This window comes from Ambystoma mexicanum, chromosome 4q (genome assembly GCF_040938575.1).
Source record: "Ambystoma mexicanum isolate Mex_15411 chromosome 4q, UKY_AmexF1_1, whole genome shotgun sequence".
In the NCBI taxonomy this organism is placed as follows: domain Eukaryota; kingdom Metazoa; phylum Chordata; class Amphibia; order Caudata; family Ambystomatidae; genus Ambystoma; species Ambystoma mexicanum.
This window is the reverse complement of record NC_090928.1, coordinates 1318585326-1318600937: the sequence shown is the minus strand read 5'-3', so window position 1 is coordinate 1318600937 and position 15612 is coordinate 1318585326. Positions and strand designations below refer to the sequence as shown.

At 48.7% G+C, this 15612-nt stretch overlaps 1 protein-coding gene across 1 annotated transcript in view; it reads right to left on the bottom strand.

The window, feature by feature from the left end:
- The window catches only part of LOC138467178 (NXPE family member 1-like), a 325272-nt gene that overhangs the window by 250489 nt on the left and 59171 nt on the right, over positions 1 to 15612 (bottom strand). The window lies entirely within an intron of this gene.

Sequence of the window (15612 nt, the reverse complement as noted above, 5' to 3'; positions counted from 1 at the left end):
TGTAGGGTCCTATGAAATATCTGATAGAGGAGTGGATTAGTTAGGGGAAGGCATGAATAAGCTTTATAAAGCAAAACAGCCTGCCACCCTACATGCCTACATAGGCCATTTGCAGACAGCTCACATTTCAGTAGCTCTGAATCTGTGTGCGTGTGTGTGTCTCTCTCTCACACGCTCTCTCTCTGTCTCAAATAGATGCATTGTACCCCATGAAGTACAAAACAAGCACCTGCGAGTTGGCAGCTGAGAAAAAGTGGTGAAGAGTAAAATTGGGCAGCTAAGATTTTTAGGAGGCAAGAACTTAAGTTTCAGAGGAAGGGTAGCTTCAGCCATTTCACCTTCTTGTTGGTGAGTAGGCTGAGGGATTTCTCATAGCTGCATGCTTGGGTGCTAATCTCCATCTCCTGCTAGTAATGTTGCTCATTGAGGGCAATGAATTTATCAGGTGCACATCAGGCATTGGTCAGGGTTGTAATTCCTGCTCATTCCACCTGGATGTCTACCTTGCTGTCCCCCATGAACCCCAAACCATTCTCATACAGTGAAAAATGACACCCACTTTCCCCTGCCACCAACAGCCACAACTTAGCAGGTTTTGCAGTGGCACCTCACCTTCAGTGCTAGAACGATGCTGCCACCCTGCAGAGATTCTTAATGATGAAATGTGCGGCAAAACAGTTGTAGGATTCCTCACAAAATGTGCAGCACCATGATGTAAAATACACAGATGTGGAGGTGTCACTGCTACAGGATGCTGAAGAGCAGATGTTTTGGGGGATATCATGTACTTTTCAATGGCCTGAGCGCATGGACTGATGAGGCGAATCTACGAAGCTCCAGTCCGGATCCTCCATTGATCCTATAGTTAGCCGGAGTGAGGGAACCCGGATAGTGAGAAAGTGACCTGCAGGTGTGGGAAGCGGTTGCCTACACCCAGGAGAAGGTTTCGTCAAGATACAAAGCTTCCTGGCGCCCTGAGGAGACCTGGAAGTCGGGGGTTCCTGGTGAACAATATGGTGGAAGGTGCCACGAGTTAATGCATGCTGAGGGAAGAACTGAACACAGGCTGCGTGACAACTTGAGAGCTGAGCGAGGTGGTGCATGGTGAGGACGGGGATCTAGCAATCGACACACCGCTGAGCGAGGCGGACAACAGCTGCAGTGAGGGGGCGCAGCCTGACCATGACACCGGGTGTGGAAGAGGAGCCGGGTGCAACACGTCCTAGCAGAGGAAGCCCGGGGAGGAGCAGGAGCTCTAGCGCACTTGGCCTGTGGCGACTGAACCTGACACAGCCCTGCAGTGAGGTTTCCAGACTAACACACTGAAGCTGCCACACAGACATATCCTGGGGAGAGAGGCTGAGGGAAGAAAGAAGGAGAGGTCCAGAGGAAGTGTGCAACGAAGGAGGCGCAGCCGGGCGGACTAATGCTGAGGTACAGCGGTAAGGGCTGAACAAGGCAGCAAGGCCAAGATATGGTCCCTAGGACATAGCGCTGGTGGTCCGTTGCTGCCTCATGGTGTGACGAAACACCTATTCCAGTATTGGGTGACAGATAGGCTGGTGGGCCTGCGGCGTCATCAGGGCACGAGCAGTGTGGACAGTGAGTACCTTGTGGGCGCGGTCTGAAACAGCTGCAGCTTGGTCTGAGTGCGAGACAGCTGTGCAGATGGGTGGAGAAGTGAGCAGTCGAAACCGGGAGCGTGGAAAGGAAGGTCCTGATCCAAATATTGGCTGACTTCTGGGAGAACAAGCAGGGACAGGATGTCCTGGCTGGAAGATTCCGCTAACTCCCGTTCCTCCCAACTCTCCTCACCTGATTCAAAATCCTCTGGTTGCAGTTGCCTGTGAGAGAGGTAGTCCTTCTCCTTTTTGTGTAGCACGTATATGTCTCGAGAGGAAGCCACAGTGAGCGATAAAGTATAGCAAACCTGGGGCCCCCTTACCGAGACCAGACAGTGCGAAGGGAAAAAGCCTGTTCAGGCAGAAAAAACCCTCCGAGGAGTGAAGCGGCTTGAGAGGATCCAGAGCAAGCAGTTGTAGTGGCGTTCTTGAGGCAGGTAGCTGATGGGAGCAGGCGAAGCCGGACATCCAAAGTAGAGAAGGAACCAGAGAGAAAGAGAGCCACCGGTAAGAGTACCAGCGTAGAAAACTACTCCGGAGCAACAGAAACCAAGGCGGCTGAATGACAGCGCAGCCGAAGGTAAGGCAGAGAAGGCGGACGCGGAGGACCACGCACCATAAGAGGAAACAAGCCGGAAGGTAAGGAGAAATCGGGAAGAAGAGGCAAGGCAAGGAAAGGGAGAGAGAAGGAAAGGTAGTCCGAGGGAGGCGGACCGAAGGTACAGAGAAGTGACCGTGGCGGTCGAGGCTGGAAAAACTAGCGTGTAAACCCAAAGAAGCGAGCTAGCGCAGTGAAGGGGGCTGCAACGTGGCGATCGCTGGGAGAGGAGGAGAGAAATACTTCCCAGCGGCGCCATGTTGGAAAACCACTAGACCGTAGAGTGCGTAAAGGAGGAATCATGTAGCGGAACCTCCGCTCGCCCTTCCAGCGCGTACCCGCCAACGCAGATATAAACGCCAAACAGGATGGCGAATGACACAGGACACGAAGTAAGGCAGTGGGGCTGCCCACACAGTGGGACGATGACCACTCAATAAGCACGGAAAGACCTGGGCTATGGTACAGTAATGAAGAAGCGGCCCAACCACCCAACGATAGCTGTTGACCGGGGTATGTGAAAGTCAGGGCAAGGTGCAGTGCAAACTACTTGACTACACTGGGGGACAGGAGCTGCTGGAACTGAAGGTATAACTTCACTGGCATCCTAGGAACTGGTACCAGGAACTTGCAGCACCTGGGCACCGGCACTGAATCCGCAGCATGACAGGCTCCACACTGGTAGGCACTAACTAGAACCAGCAAGTGCTGCATATGAGAAAGTGGCCAATTGTGACTGCTGTGACTGATTGGTGAGGACGAGCATCAGCAAGCCCTAGAGTCGAACAGTGGTGCCTGTTGTTAAAACGGATTTCTGAACTCTGTCCTGGCTGCGCAGAAGTTCAGAAGGCCAACCCAATTACTTGGAACAGGGTAACCTCTGGACAAGCCAGACCAATCAGGGTAGCGATAGCAGCAGTCAAGACTAGGTCTCAAGAGGGGTGAGGGTGACTGAAAGCCCGCAATGACCACACAAAGCAAGGACACTTACAAATTACTCCAAACAGGTGTTATATTAAAAATATATACACATTTATTCCAAGGCCTTTGCAACAATGACCGTAGCGAGAAATCACGATAAAACTCTAGTAAACCAACACATACCAAACCAATACAATATATATATACAAATACAAACAAGTCTAAAGCGTTAGATGCACGAAATGTGTAGTCCACCTAGAAGGGGAGGAAAACAGGCAGTGCAAAATAATGATTAGACCCAGTCCGCCTTGAGAGGCACCTAACTAAAAGGAAGTCCAAGCCCTACGAAGAGTGGAGCCTTGTGCTCAAAAAGTACCTGCACACGCTGGTGCCAACGGGCAAAAAGGGGAGTCTCTGAGGGAATCAGGCAGTTCAGTTCGGTGCACAAATGAAGAAGAACAGAGTTCTGCGACTCAAGCACAGCCTCCACTGTGGGCAGAAGCAGAGCGCGAGTACGGAAAGGCGTGCTGTTTAACACAGCGGGGAAAAGCTATGGGCTCCTGCAGGAGGGCAACCAGTTCCTAGCTATGCTACTCACCGGTCCCCGATGTAAGCAGACCCAGGCTTCTCCGCGTCAGTTTCAGTGCTGGCAGGTTCAGGGGAGCAGGGGACGTCTCGTCGTCGTGTAGATTCTGCAGCAGCAGAGTTGAGTTAAAAGATGTCCCAAACGAAGTGAACCCACACAGTTTGTTACTACAGCAGGGCAACGGAGCGGCCGTGTGTATCTCAGCCAAATGTACACTGCTCAGTTCAGACCTGGGAATGCCAAGTGTACGAATCGTGTGAGAGTGACAAGGACTCGAAATACAACACAACCTGACGGCGGTTACAGAGCAAGACTCCTGGGTAGGCTGGTCAGTCTGCTGGATGGCCCAGAGCACTTCCGAAGGCTTACGTGCAGGAGATGGTGAAGATGCCAAGAATAGCTGTCCCCGCTATTCCAAGGGTCGAAGTACCAGTACAGGCCTTCTGGTTCGATCAGAGGTAGAAAGAGTTTCACAAAGCGACAGCAGTGCAGAGGAGCAGTCCTTCAGCGGGTCACTAGCGATTCCTCGGTTCAGCCACGTGGTTGCAGGATACTTGGCTCCTGTATTCCTTTCTTCGTGAGAACTCAGGAGATTGACATGGTAGTGGCGTTTCCAGCCCCCTCTTATCCACGGTTCCCTTCGCACCAAAACAGAGGGGACCTAACGGGAGATCCGCTCATCAAACACTCACACCATACGTGGACCTATCATGGACCACGGTGGTCCCAGGCATTCACACCACCCTAGACTCTCTGGCACGCAGGATGTCTATTGGGACCAAACATCCCAGCCCACATCCTGGAGGCACACACAAGGCCTGTAGAAGGCTGCGAAAGCATCTATGTTTCGCGGGAAAGTACATGCCCAAATAAGGAAGGCCCCGGGTCGGCTCGACTTGGGGAAGGTGAAGGGGGCAGGGCAGCGGACAGGACAAAGGAGCCTCGTGGTCTGGCCTTTTGGGAGCCAGGCCACCATTTTGGGCTAAGCGCGAGAAACGCACTTAGAACGCCAAAAGGAGCTCAAAAACACAAGAAACGATCGCTGCCACCATTCCCGTCCGTGATTCACTTGCACCGATCAGTTACAATCCAAAAAGAGTATCTAGGGCCTGTAGAAGGCTAGAGACCCCAGAGAGCAGTAACTTAGCTTACAGTGCCCTCTTGTGTCATAATGCACGAAAGCTGCAACATGATAAAGAAACTACGGAAAACAGCGTTTCCCGGTACTGACTGTCTTAAGGGCATGTCAGTTTCCCCGTAAGAATGGAGCGAAAGCCCAGAGGAGTGCGGCAGAAGGCTGCACTTCTCTGGCAAAGTCTAGATCAGGGTGAAAACAACAGCAAAAAGTTTAGGGGTTGCCACATGGAAGGAAAATTACCCACAATTGAGAAATCTTTCCTAACACCTGTGCCAAGCGCGCTATAGACCAACGAGTGGTGCTTGCACACGTAAAGCATTGGCACTGGCCCCTATGCAAAAGGACTGACACGGAATCTGAGCAGCACCGTGCAGAAGGCTGCTGCTGGGGATACAGTGGTGGAGGACCAAGGACCGGCAGGACAGAGACCACTGTGCAAAACACTGGGAAGTGCATGAGCTGAGGGCCACCCCAATAAAACACTCGAGGACACTGCCTGTGGTGCAACGGTGCCTGGGGAGACTGGGGCCACGGCATGAACTGCCCTGTAAGGCTGGTGTAGGCAGCACGGTATGGCAACCGCTGGTTTGGAGCCTTGAGTGAAACTGGAAGACAGCAGCGCTCACAGTTGCTACAAACACAAGATATAACAAGAAATGTGTAGCAATGACGGAGTCAGTAAGTAGCCATTGAGGGGGATCCTCCCACACAGCAGCGAACAGGGGCATGTCTCCGACCGAAGGGAAGAATAAGTCCACAATCATGGACTCCTTTAACAGTGCGGCCAAAACCAGAGAGTCAACGCAGGACGCCTCTGCGACACAGAAAGAAGTGGGAACATCAGAACACAGCAGCAAGGACGACCAGGTGCTACTGGCGATAGCAGCATTGAGGCCATCTCTCGAAATAAAGATTGACGAGGTCAGAGTAGACGTGCAGCTGATGAGACAGGATATGCGCAATCTGACGGAGTGGGTAACGGCTGCTGGGTCTATCCTGAAAGAAACCGACGCAACTACTAAAGACCTGGAAATGAGGCTGAAAGAGCTGGAAAGAAGAAATGTGGTGCTAGAATTGCGGGCTGAAGATGCAGAAGGGCGAGCCAGACGGAACAATATCAGGTTGCTAGGAATTCCGGAAGGGACTGGAGGGCCCGAATCCCACGGGGTATGTGGAAAACCTGCTGTTACAAGAAATTGGTATGGGCAACCTCTCGCAGGGGTTTGTGGTGGAAAGGGCCCATTGGTCCTTACAGAAGAGGGCCCCGCCGGGGTCGTACCCACGCCCAATGATTGCAAAAATTCTAAGATAACAAGAAAGGGAAGTCATACTGAAATTCTCCCGGGAAGGGGGAGTGATGCAACAAGATAATTCCAAAAATCGCCATATACCCAGATTACACGCCGGCAGTCCAGAGGGCGAGAAGCTCCTTCGTACCAATTAAAGCCAGGCTTCGATAACTGAACATTAAATACATGATGTTGTACCCGTCCAGGCTCAAGGTGATCTACGAAGGCAGGGCTGTCTTCCTTGAAACTCTGGCTGCGATTCTATGTGGTTGGAACACAACAACCTGGATGGAGGAGAGGAATCGGTCACAACAGAGGGGGCGGAGGGCCGGGGACCTCTAAGGTTTGAACATTTGCTGTTAAATGTTGCTGAATTTGATCAGCAAACAATTGAAACCACCCTGGCTGATCATAGCTTAGACGGGGGCTGTGGTTGGCCACCTACCTTGGGTTTAAAGATCTATCCCAACCATAAATTGGTGTTGGCCCGTTATCAACACCTGTTTTCCCGCGCACGATGGCCTGGATGGGTTACAAAGGTGTGGGGGCACCCGAGCCCTGTATGAAGGGTGCAGCTGCTGGGCGCAACAAACAAACAGTTTGGTTTTGTTTGTTGTATGTATGGTATGAGGTTCTTCACATAGAAGGGTTACTAGAAGGGAATGTCTACTTGAGAGGGCAGGTTTAAATGGGATGGGAAAAGAAAACAGGATGGCAGGCGTGGAAGGCAGGGATGGCAATGTCTGGTTGGGCGGTGCATTAGGGTGGATAGAAAGGGGTGGTTGTGTTAAACCATGGCGGCCACATTAAGGTATTGACATGGAACATAAGGGCGATGGGCACGTACATGCGCAGAAACTGTGTCAAATCCTTCCTTAACAGGAAAAAGGTGGCCATAACACTGCTGCAGAAATCCACCTTACGGAGGGCGAAATGGGAAAGGTGAACGAACACTGATGGGGGCAGGGATACGGGGTGGCATACTCTAAATATGTCCGCGGGGTAGTCACGTAGATAAGCGCCACAGTGCCGTTCCAATTGCAGGAAATGGAGGCTAGTACTGAGGGGAGGTATTTAATCTTAAGGAGTCCGATGGAATACGTGGAGGTATGCATAGTTAACTCCTATCTCCCTAATCATGGAATCCAACCGTACCTCGATATGATGTATGCGAAGATGGCACCGCACTGGGAATGTTTTCTCATTTGGGGGGGACTTTAACTGTGTCAAGGACCCAAGGTTGGACAGATCACTCCTACTCCCTAACAATGTAGGTCCGGCACCCTCAGCACTCAACACTGTGCTGCATAATCTAGCTCTTGTGGATGCATGGAGGGAACTTCACCCTGGGGATAGGTGTTCCTCCTACAACTCTTCGCCCCATGGTTTATACACCAGAATAGACTATCTCTTTGTGGGTAGGACCCAGATGGCAGAAATAGCTTTGGCACAATATCTGGGCAGGTCGACATCGGACCACTCACCGCTCCTGCTAGAGCGGAAGATGAATGGGCCGAGGCCTCCTATACCGCTGTGGCGCATGCCTACTTATGCCCTCACAGACCAGATCTTTAGGGACGTGCTAAAAAAAACAGGAGGAGTCCTTGGAGAGCAATGTGGGTAGTATGAAAGACTGGAGCGCAGTGTGGGATGCGATGAAATTTGTGGTGAGAGGGGAGGTCATGTGGGTGGTGTCCGTAAAACACTAAGAGCAGAATTGGAGAAGCTGGAAGACGACATTAGACAAATCAAAAAACTGACACCAGGGACAGGGGGATAAGGAACTGAAACTGGTTGAAGCCAAGAGAAGCTGTCAAGAAGCCTGGGCGAGATTAGCTAAATTTGATTACATGGTCAGGAACACTAGATTGCACTCGTAAGGTGATAAGACAAACAGACTGCTATCATGGCTCTGCAAGAGGGAGCAGCCGAGAGATCTAACTACAACACTTAAAGACGAGAAAGGCACTACACACAGGACTCAGCAAGAGATCAATGACACGTTCACCAGGTTTTACTCCTAATTATATAAACATGATACTTCGATACCACAGGCTGATATACTGGGCGTTCTGGGGGAAATAGAGCTATCTGGTCTGGGCGCATCACAACGTGAGGCACTAGACCAGGACACAACGGCCGAGGAAATAAACGAGGTAATGAAGTCGCTGACCACGTGTAAGACCCTGGGCACTGATGGGCTCCCCCAGAGTCTTACAAGACATACGCGTCAGTGGCGACGCTGGTGCTGCACGAGATATACACATAAGCTTACACTAGGGGGTAGCACCAGCAATCATGAGGGAAACTCTAGTTATTCAGATACCCAAACCGGGAAAACCCAGACGAATGTGACTCCTATAAGCCTTTGGCCATGTTGAATTATGAGATGAAGATCTTAGCCACTATTTGGGCAGGGCAACTACGCAGGGTGATAGGGGGACTGATACATGTGGACCAAAATGGTTTCATCCTGGGTCGAAGTACAGCCATAAAAGTGCGCCGATTACAACATGTCATCGCACAAACTACCACTTCCCATTAACAGTATGCAGTACTCTCGCTAGACGCGATAAAAGCTTTTGATTCGATATACTGGGAATGGCTACTTGCAGTGTTAAAGGAGTTTGGGTTTGGTGGGAAGTTCATCAAATGGGTACAGATACTAGGCGAGGGTCAAGTCTGGGAGGCTAGTGTCATCTGCTTGGGATATATAAAGGGGTACAAGACAGGGTTGTCTGCTATCGCCCATGTTGTATCTGCTGGGGTTGTAGCCAATAGCGATTTACCTGCGCAAACAATTCCCAGAGGCAGGTATTTGAGTGAGAGCCGAGCTGCATCTGGTTACGCTATACACAGACGACGTATTACTATACCTGAAGGATCCGTGTCAAAATGTGCCAGTGATAATGGACACGCTGGACAACTATGCAAGGGTGTCCGGAATCTGTTTCAGCAGAACAAAGTCTTGTATATTCCCCTTGGCTGGCCTGAACAGGGTGGGCATAGGGGAATTACCAGAAGTGGGGCTCCCATGGCAATTGGACTCATTCCGGTACTGGGGGGTGCACATAAGGCATACACCAGAGGGAATGCATGATAGTAACACAGCACATGTGGTGAAGGGCTTGAGGAAGTCATGACATTTTGGTCCAAACTACCATTATCAGTAATGAGCAGGATTGCTGTAACTAAAATGATAATCTTGCCGAGGTTCAATAACGTCCATTACCACATCAAGGGCTCCTTCTTTCGTGTGCTGGATGTGTTGCTACCGGGCTTTCTGTGGGGTACGGCCCGCCATAAATTTGTGCTTGCAATGCTTTGTCTCCCTCACAAGGAGGGATGCAGCTGCCAGACTTGGAGAGGTATTTTTTGGCAGCGTAACTCAGCTATGTAGCTAAGTGGCTTTCAGACGACGCTACCTCTGAATCAGAGCTATTGCAGCGACTGGTAGCCCCAACATGCCTGAAAGAAATTCTGTGGTTGCCACTCAGTTGCCTGCGTAGCACGCCTATGTTTGTGTCACTGGGACAGCGGGTGTGGCAGAGGACTCTAGCACTATTGAAACTGGAGCGCCCCTATTCACATGAGACCCCAATAGCTGCGGATATTTGCAGGAACAGGGAGGACTTGCTGGCGATGAGACACTGGGAAAGCTTGGGTATCTACACATGGGGTGATATGTACGGAGAAAGAGTGTTTAGGGAGTTTGGGTCTTTACTAGAACAGGAGGGGCTACCCAAAGGGCAATTTTTGTGGTACTGGATGGTGAGGAAGGTTGTTAAAGGGAAAAGGGTGGAATGATCGGAGGAACCACTGGAGAGCCCCCTGTTAACCCTGTTGCACAACCTGGGAGATGGCTGGAGACCTATATCCAGAATATACATGCTCCTAGTGGACTGGTCCAACCCTAAGAGTGCTGTGTTGAGGAGCACTGGGAGGCAGACCTGGGGGAGGAGGTAGGCGAGGGAGAATGGGAACATATATTACTATTCCCTCGCAGGGTGTCTTGGCACTCCCACTTTTGACTACAACTGAATGTATTGTACCCCACCTACATGACACCACACGTGGTGGCTAAATTTAACAGTACTGCAAAGCCGATATGTCCCTGGTGTGGCACGGATGGCGCAGACTTAATGCACATGTTTTGGGGTTGTGTGCACATACAGGGATTCTGGGAGAGGATAGAACATGCTTGTAGAAGAGCGGGGATAGTACGGTACTCCTGGAGCCCGAAAGAATGTTTGCTGGGAGCGTACCCTAGAGATGGCAAGTTCCAACATGTCATAAAATGTATGGACTTAGCATGCTTACTGGTCAAGAGATGTATTGCAATGGCGTGGAAATCAACCAAAGGCCCATAATATGTACGATGGCATAAGGAATTCGAACGCTGGAGAGAAGGTGGAAACGACAGTTTGGTGTAACATGGTAGACAAATCAGAGGCAGGTACTAGCATCCCATACAAATCCTGGAAAACACTGATCTGGGACATGTTTCACCCATCAGATGACAAACCCCCGTGAACGTTTACACATCCGTTAAAGAATAGAATGCTCCCGGTGGGATATTGGGAGACTGTACACCGTAGAGATTGTTTATGTGTAATACCTGGTTAAAGGAAGCCTTGGTTCAAATTCTGCCTCGGACTACTTGTACCTCAAAGAATGAGCTCAGACTAAATGCTTAACCCTTATAGTGAAGACAGTTTGTGTTGGTTGTTTTTGTTTCTAGGTTACTAAAGGCATGTCACTTGTATGCAAATGAGCAACTGCATAGATGATACTGCAATACTTGATGTTTGTAACACTGTGTATATATTAATCGCAATGAAAACATTTAAAAATAAATAAATCATGGACTGTTTATCCCTCATTTCCTTCTGCCAAATTTCTCTTAGACTTCTTTTTCCCTGGTTATTTCTGTTCTTGTCTTCTCTAGTGTCTTATGTAAATCCTTTGTACAGAGCTTGATTGTTGGTTTCCGGCAGGCAACCTCTGCCCCTTCCCTTGTCGAGTTTTCAGTGTTAAAGACACCCGCAGCAGTTGTTCCCAGCCATGAGCATACAGTGTGGGGCCCTGTAATAGCAATCTGTGCAGAAGGCGGGTGTTTCCAAAGGTGCATGGAACCATCTTTCCCATTTCTGCATACACCCCAAGAGGGAATCCGGTTTGTTTGTACCTTTGTATTTTCTGCTATAGTTGCCTACTCTTCTTTCTGGTTGAGCTTCCTGCTGTGTGTGTGCTTACCTGTCATCTTATATCAGCCCAGCCACCCAAAACCTATCTGGGGGCCTATGCCGCTCTTAACAGAGTGCCATCCGTGACACAAAGCAGAAGCTTGTAGTTCCCTTGAAACTGAGCAAACCACCATCTGCAAGGATAGGATCAACCATTTTGTAAAGGCCAGTGTAAACTGGGTTTTGGGATGTAGAATTCTGCTTTAAGAGCTCCTTTGGTGTACCCTGACCTCACAGCCACATACACACAGACGGACACACAGACATGTTGGGGGGGTCGGGAAGGGACCCCATCATTATGAGGGGGTCATGTTGAACATGCTATATTGGTGACTGGGGGTGCACCGAACTAAGCGCGATGCTGTCATTTCGTATGTACCAAGTGTAGTTAATCATGGGTGGGATATGTTATTTTACGTGTTATTTTTTGTTGAGAACTGATACATTTTAGCGTGCACAAGCACAGAAAGATCAAATATTAATTCATCAAATGTAAAAACATACAAGTACATTAAAACATATACATGGGGAATTCATGCATCTCAATATAAGTTCTCCACAATTAATCAGAACACAGTGGTTAGGGCTCTCTTGGAAAATTCACTTTGACTTCTAAAACAGGTTTTCAGACGGAAGAAAAGAGGTGAATGAGTAACTTCAACCTTTGTGGTCACCAGCTGGAAAAATAGCCTTGAGATTATATGGTTGGATAAGTCTTGTAGATAGTAGATATAATCTCCTGCTGTTTGAGAGCATGACCAAATGAGTTTAATTATTTATTTTGGTCAGTAGTAAAACACAGGGTAAGCTAGTGCCTAAATCTATTTTGGAGTTTCAATTGTACGATAGAGTGGGAGGTTTGTAGATTGAAAAGTTTCAATGAAACAGTGACCCATCAAATGAGATAGCATCACGAACGAAGAGAAATCATTCACTCAGCCTCATATTGCGGAAATTGTCCATGCAAGCCAATTGCAAATCAAGAGTTGGGGTTTAAATGACTTAGGCCAGTTATTACTTGTAATTAATTATATTTCTAATACCAATTTTAACCATGCGTTGTTGTCATGACCTACTACGGATGAATCATAAGTAAAAGTGTGTTATGAATATAATCTGAAGATAACTATTGAGCTGAACCTGGCCAATGAAAATGTAGGAATTCGGAAATATGTGATTTCTTTGAAGAGGGCTGTGTCCAATCATATTTGAGGGGTGGATTGCAATAAAGTATTTTGGGAGTGTTTTAACTGTTGCAGAATGAATAAAAGAAGTGAACTGATGTGGTATTGTTGGGACTAGGGTTAGTTTGGTCCTGCAACACGAAATAACTGCCCCCCGGAACATTGTACAAGAAACTTGCACCATGACCAACAATGAGCGCACTTCTTAAGTGTTGGGCCTGTTTTGATTGAAGCCCCATTCGCACATTTGGCAATTCAGGTAGAGCACCAGCATTCCAAGACATTGGGGGTCTTCTGTCCAGACCTCTCAGCTGTGACACCTCACAACAGTGACCAGTCTTCTGTGCACGGTGAAAAAGAGGTATACGGACGCCATATTGGCTAAAGGTCTGCCTGCTCCTCAGATATGTGATGCCGTGGCCTAGCTGTACTGCGTGAACCACACTGAAGCACCTCAGGTTCACATGAGTACACACTTGGGGGGGGGGGTAAAGTAAGGGGGAAATAGGGGTAAAAGCGGTTGTTTCTTTGATTTGAGTTTTATTTTTGGTAAGGGTAGACTTGAAGTGTGGGTGTGAAAACAGTTGAGGTTGCAGGGATTGGAAAAGTAGATGGTTGAACTGTTCTGTGTTGTAAGTCCCTTGCATATATTTTTTACCTAAGCCCTGATTCACAGAGCATTTTCCTATGGGATTGTGCCATTATAAAACACGTCTGTGGATCAGGCCCTTCGTTTGTTATGTTAGAGGTGTGAGGGGGTACGTTACGCTACATGCCCAGTGTGAAGCTTGTCCTGATACCATTTAGTTTGCTTCTCCGGTTGGCTGGAGCCCTCACCTGAAGATGGGGTGGTATCTGAGGGTAAGTTCAACCGTAGATACCTTTCTGAAGCAGGCCTTGACATTATTTTGTATTTGCCGTGCGGGCAGAGCCGCTCACCTCGATTTTCTTGGTTAGTCGAAGTAGTGAAGGGAAACTTCCTGTAGTCAGGGAAAGACGGTTTTGTAGTAGAGAAAATCGTACTAGCGGTGAAGAGAGAGAGAGTAGTTGTGCTGCAGTGGAAAGCATTGCGCCCCTCCTATGCTCGAGTGGTGTGGATATCGCGTAGAGAGTGACTAATAAGATGCTGTCTTCTGTGTATGAGTGAGAAGTAGATTTGGAGGAAATAGTGAAGTGATGTAATTGCGATATATAGACCAGTACGTTAAGTTACTGTGAAGTACGACTAAGGAACTGGATAAGGGCAAAAAGGGAGTTCTTGGGTGAACATTTGTGTGCCACAGGGTCAGCTCGGTATCAGATTCTTTGTGAAGCTATTTTTTGATAACTTGGGTTGCTGTATGGAGACTCTGTTGAATCTTTTGTGTGATGTGGTGCCCCATAAGGGGAACATTTTAAAATATCGTAGAGAATAGTTGAGGGATGTAATGGCACCGGGATATTGGAGAGCCTGCATAACCTTTTTAACTACAAAGCACAAGGGCTGGAAGTTAGAGAAGCAGTTAAACATCTTGAAATATGGAGGATGTATGAAAAAAGCAGGAAGGGCCCTAAGGTAGAAATTGTGGCGGGAGGGCCCAGAAAGGAGGGTGCAGGAATTTCTTCTGCACTGCCCCACTTGACTGCTATCATTTATCGCCAGCAGAGGGGTACACAGACCCTGAGTTCGTACCTCCATTTTCCCCAGCGGCTACTCCAGTGTTTGCAAGACAGACACGGGAAACGCCTCCATCAGTTACAATTCACAAGAACTGGGATTCTCATGGAAAGTGGAAGGATGACTCCTTGATTGGCTAGGGCTACAAAGAGGTTGGAAGCAGAGGGCCGCAGGTAGATTAAGGGTGGAGGAGCGAGAAAGAGTGTGACCAATAGTCAGAAGAGTTGAGGAACAATTGGAAATAAGAGAGAAAGAGAAGGCTACGCCTTTTCCAGCTGTTATAGAGGATATGCTGCAAAGAGTGGTAGATGTGCAAGAAAGGGAAAAATGAAGTAAGTGCTACGGTTAGCGGACAAAGAGGTAATGCTGTTATAGCGGCAAAGAGATGAAGAGCGGGAAGAAGTGAGAAGACAGGTAAGAGATGTAGAAGAAGGAAGGTGGCGACATGGGCTGGTTCTTGTTAGATTGGACCACTCGATTATTAGAACGGTTGAGGAGGATATGGAGAACAGGGATGCTGTCACAGGTACAGGGGCTGGGGAAGGAGGACGGAAGATGGCACCCTATGGTAGTGCTGATTATACTTCGGGGCCTGTAGAAAGGTTAGGCGGTGTAGAAGCTGGAATATATGATGAAGAAGGAGAGGCATGGGATGTCAAGCATGGAGAGCAGGTTGTAATGACCCTACCTTCCGCTACAGTAGCAGTGATAGAAAGCACTCCATAGAGCCATAGGATACGCCAAAGTACTCACATGTCTGTAGTAAGTGGTAGGGTAGAGATGTGGGAAGCCCCAGAAAAAACAGGGGCAACTTAGTTGCTCCAGAAGGGTCTGAGAAAGGTGTATTATGGCCAGTGGTCACACATGAACCGGAGTAACTTGATGAAGACACTCCCTTCCCTCACTGCAGGGTGGGGGTAGTGGATTTTTGCATTAGAGAAGCACACTGCTGGTGTCACGTTAGCCATATGGGATATGAAGAGCTTATTCACAGCACTAATGGGGGGAGTGGTCAGACGAACTTTGGTAGAGGTCAGAGTCAGGGGTTTGGTTGGATACAAATACCCATGATGGAACAGCTTTTGATAATCTTAGGATACAGGTATGTGGGGGGCTTTGCGGATTATGTATCCCCATAGGCCTGATATCAATTAAATTTGAGCTAAGACGATGACATTGGATGATGATCCTGCCGCACACATCCAGTTAATTCAGATGTGGAGGGCAGAAATGGAACAAGAATGTGGTGGTTTCTTAACACATGTTAAAGAAGAGACTTCCCAAAGAAGTCCAGCACGATTTAGATAATGTATTGGGGACGGGGGCCAACAGGAAGCTGGAAATTCAGGCACACATCGTGCATTTCTGAAA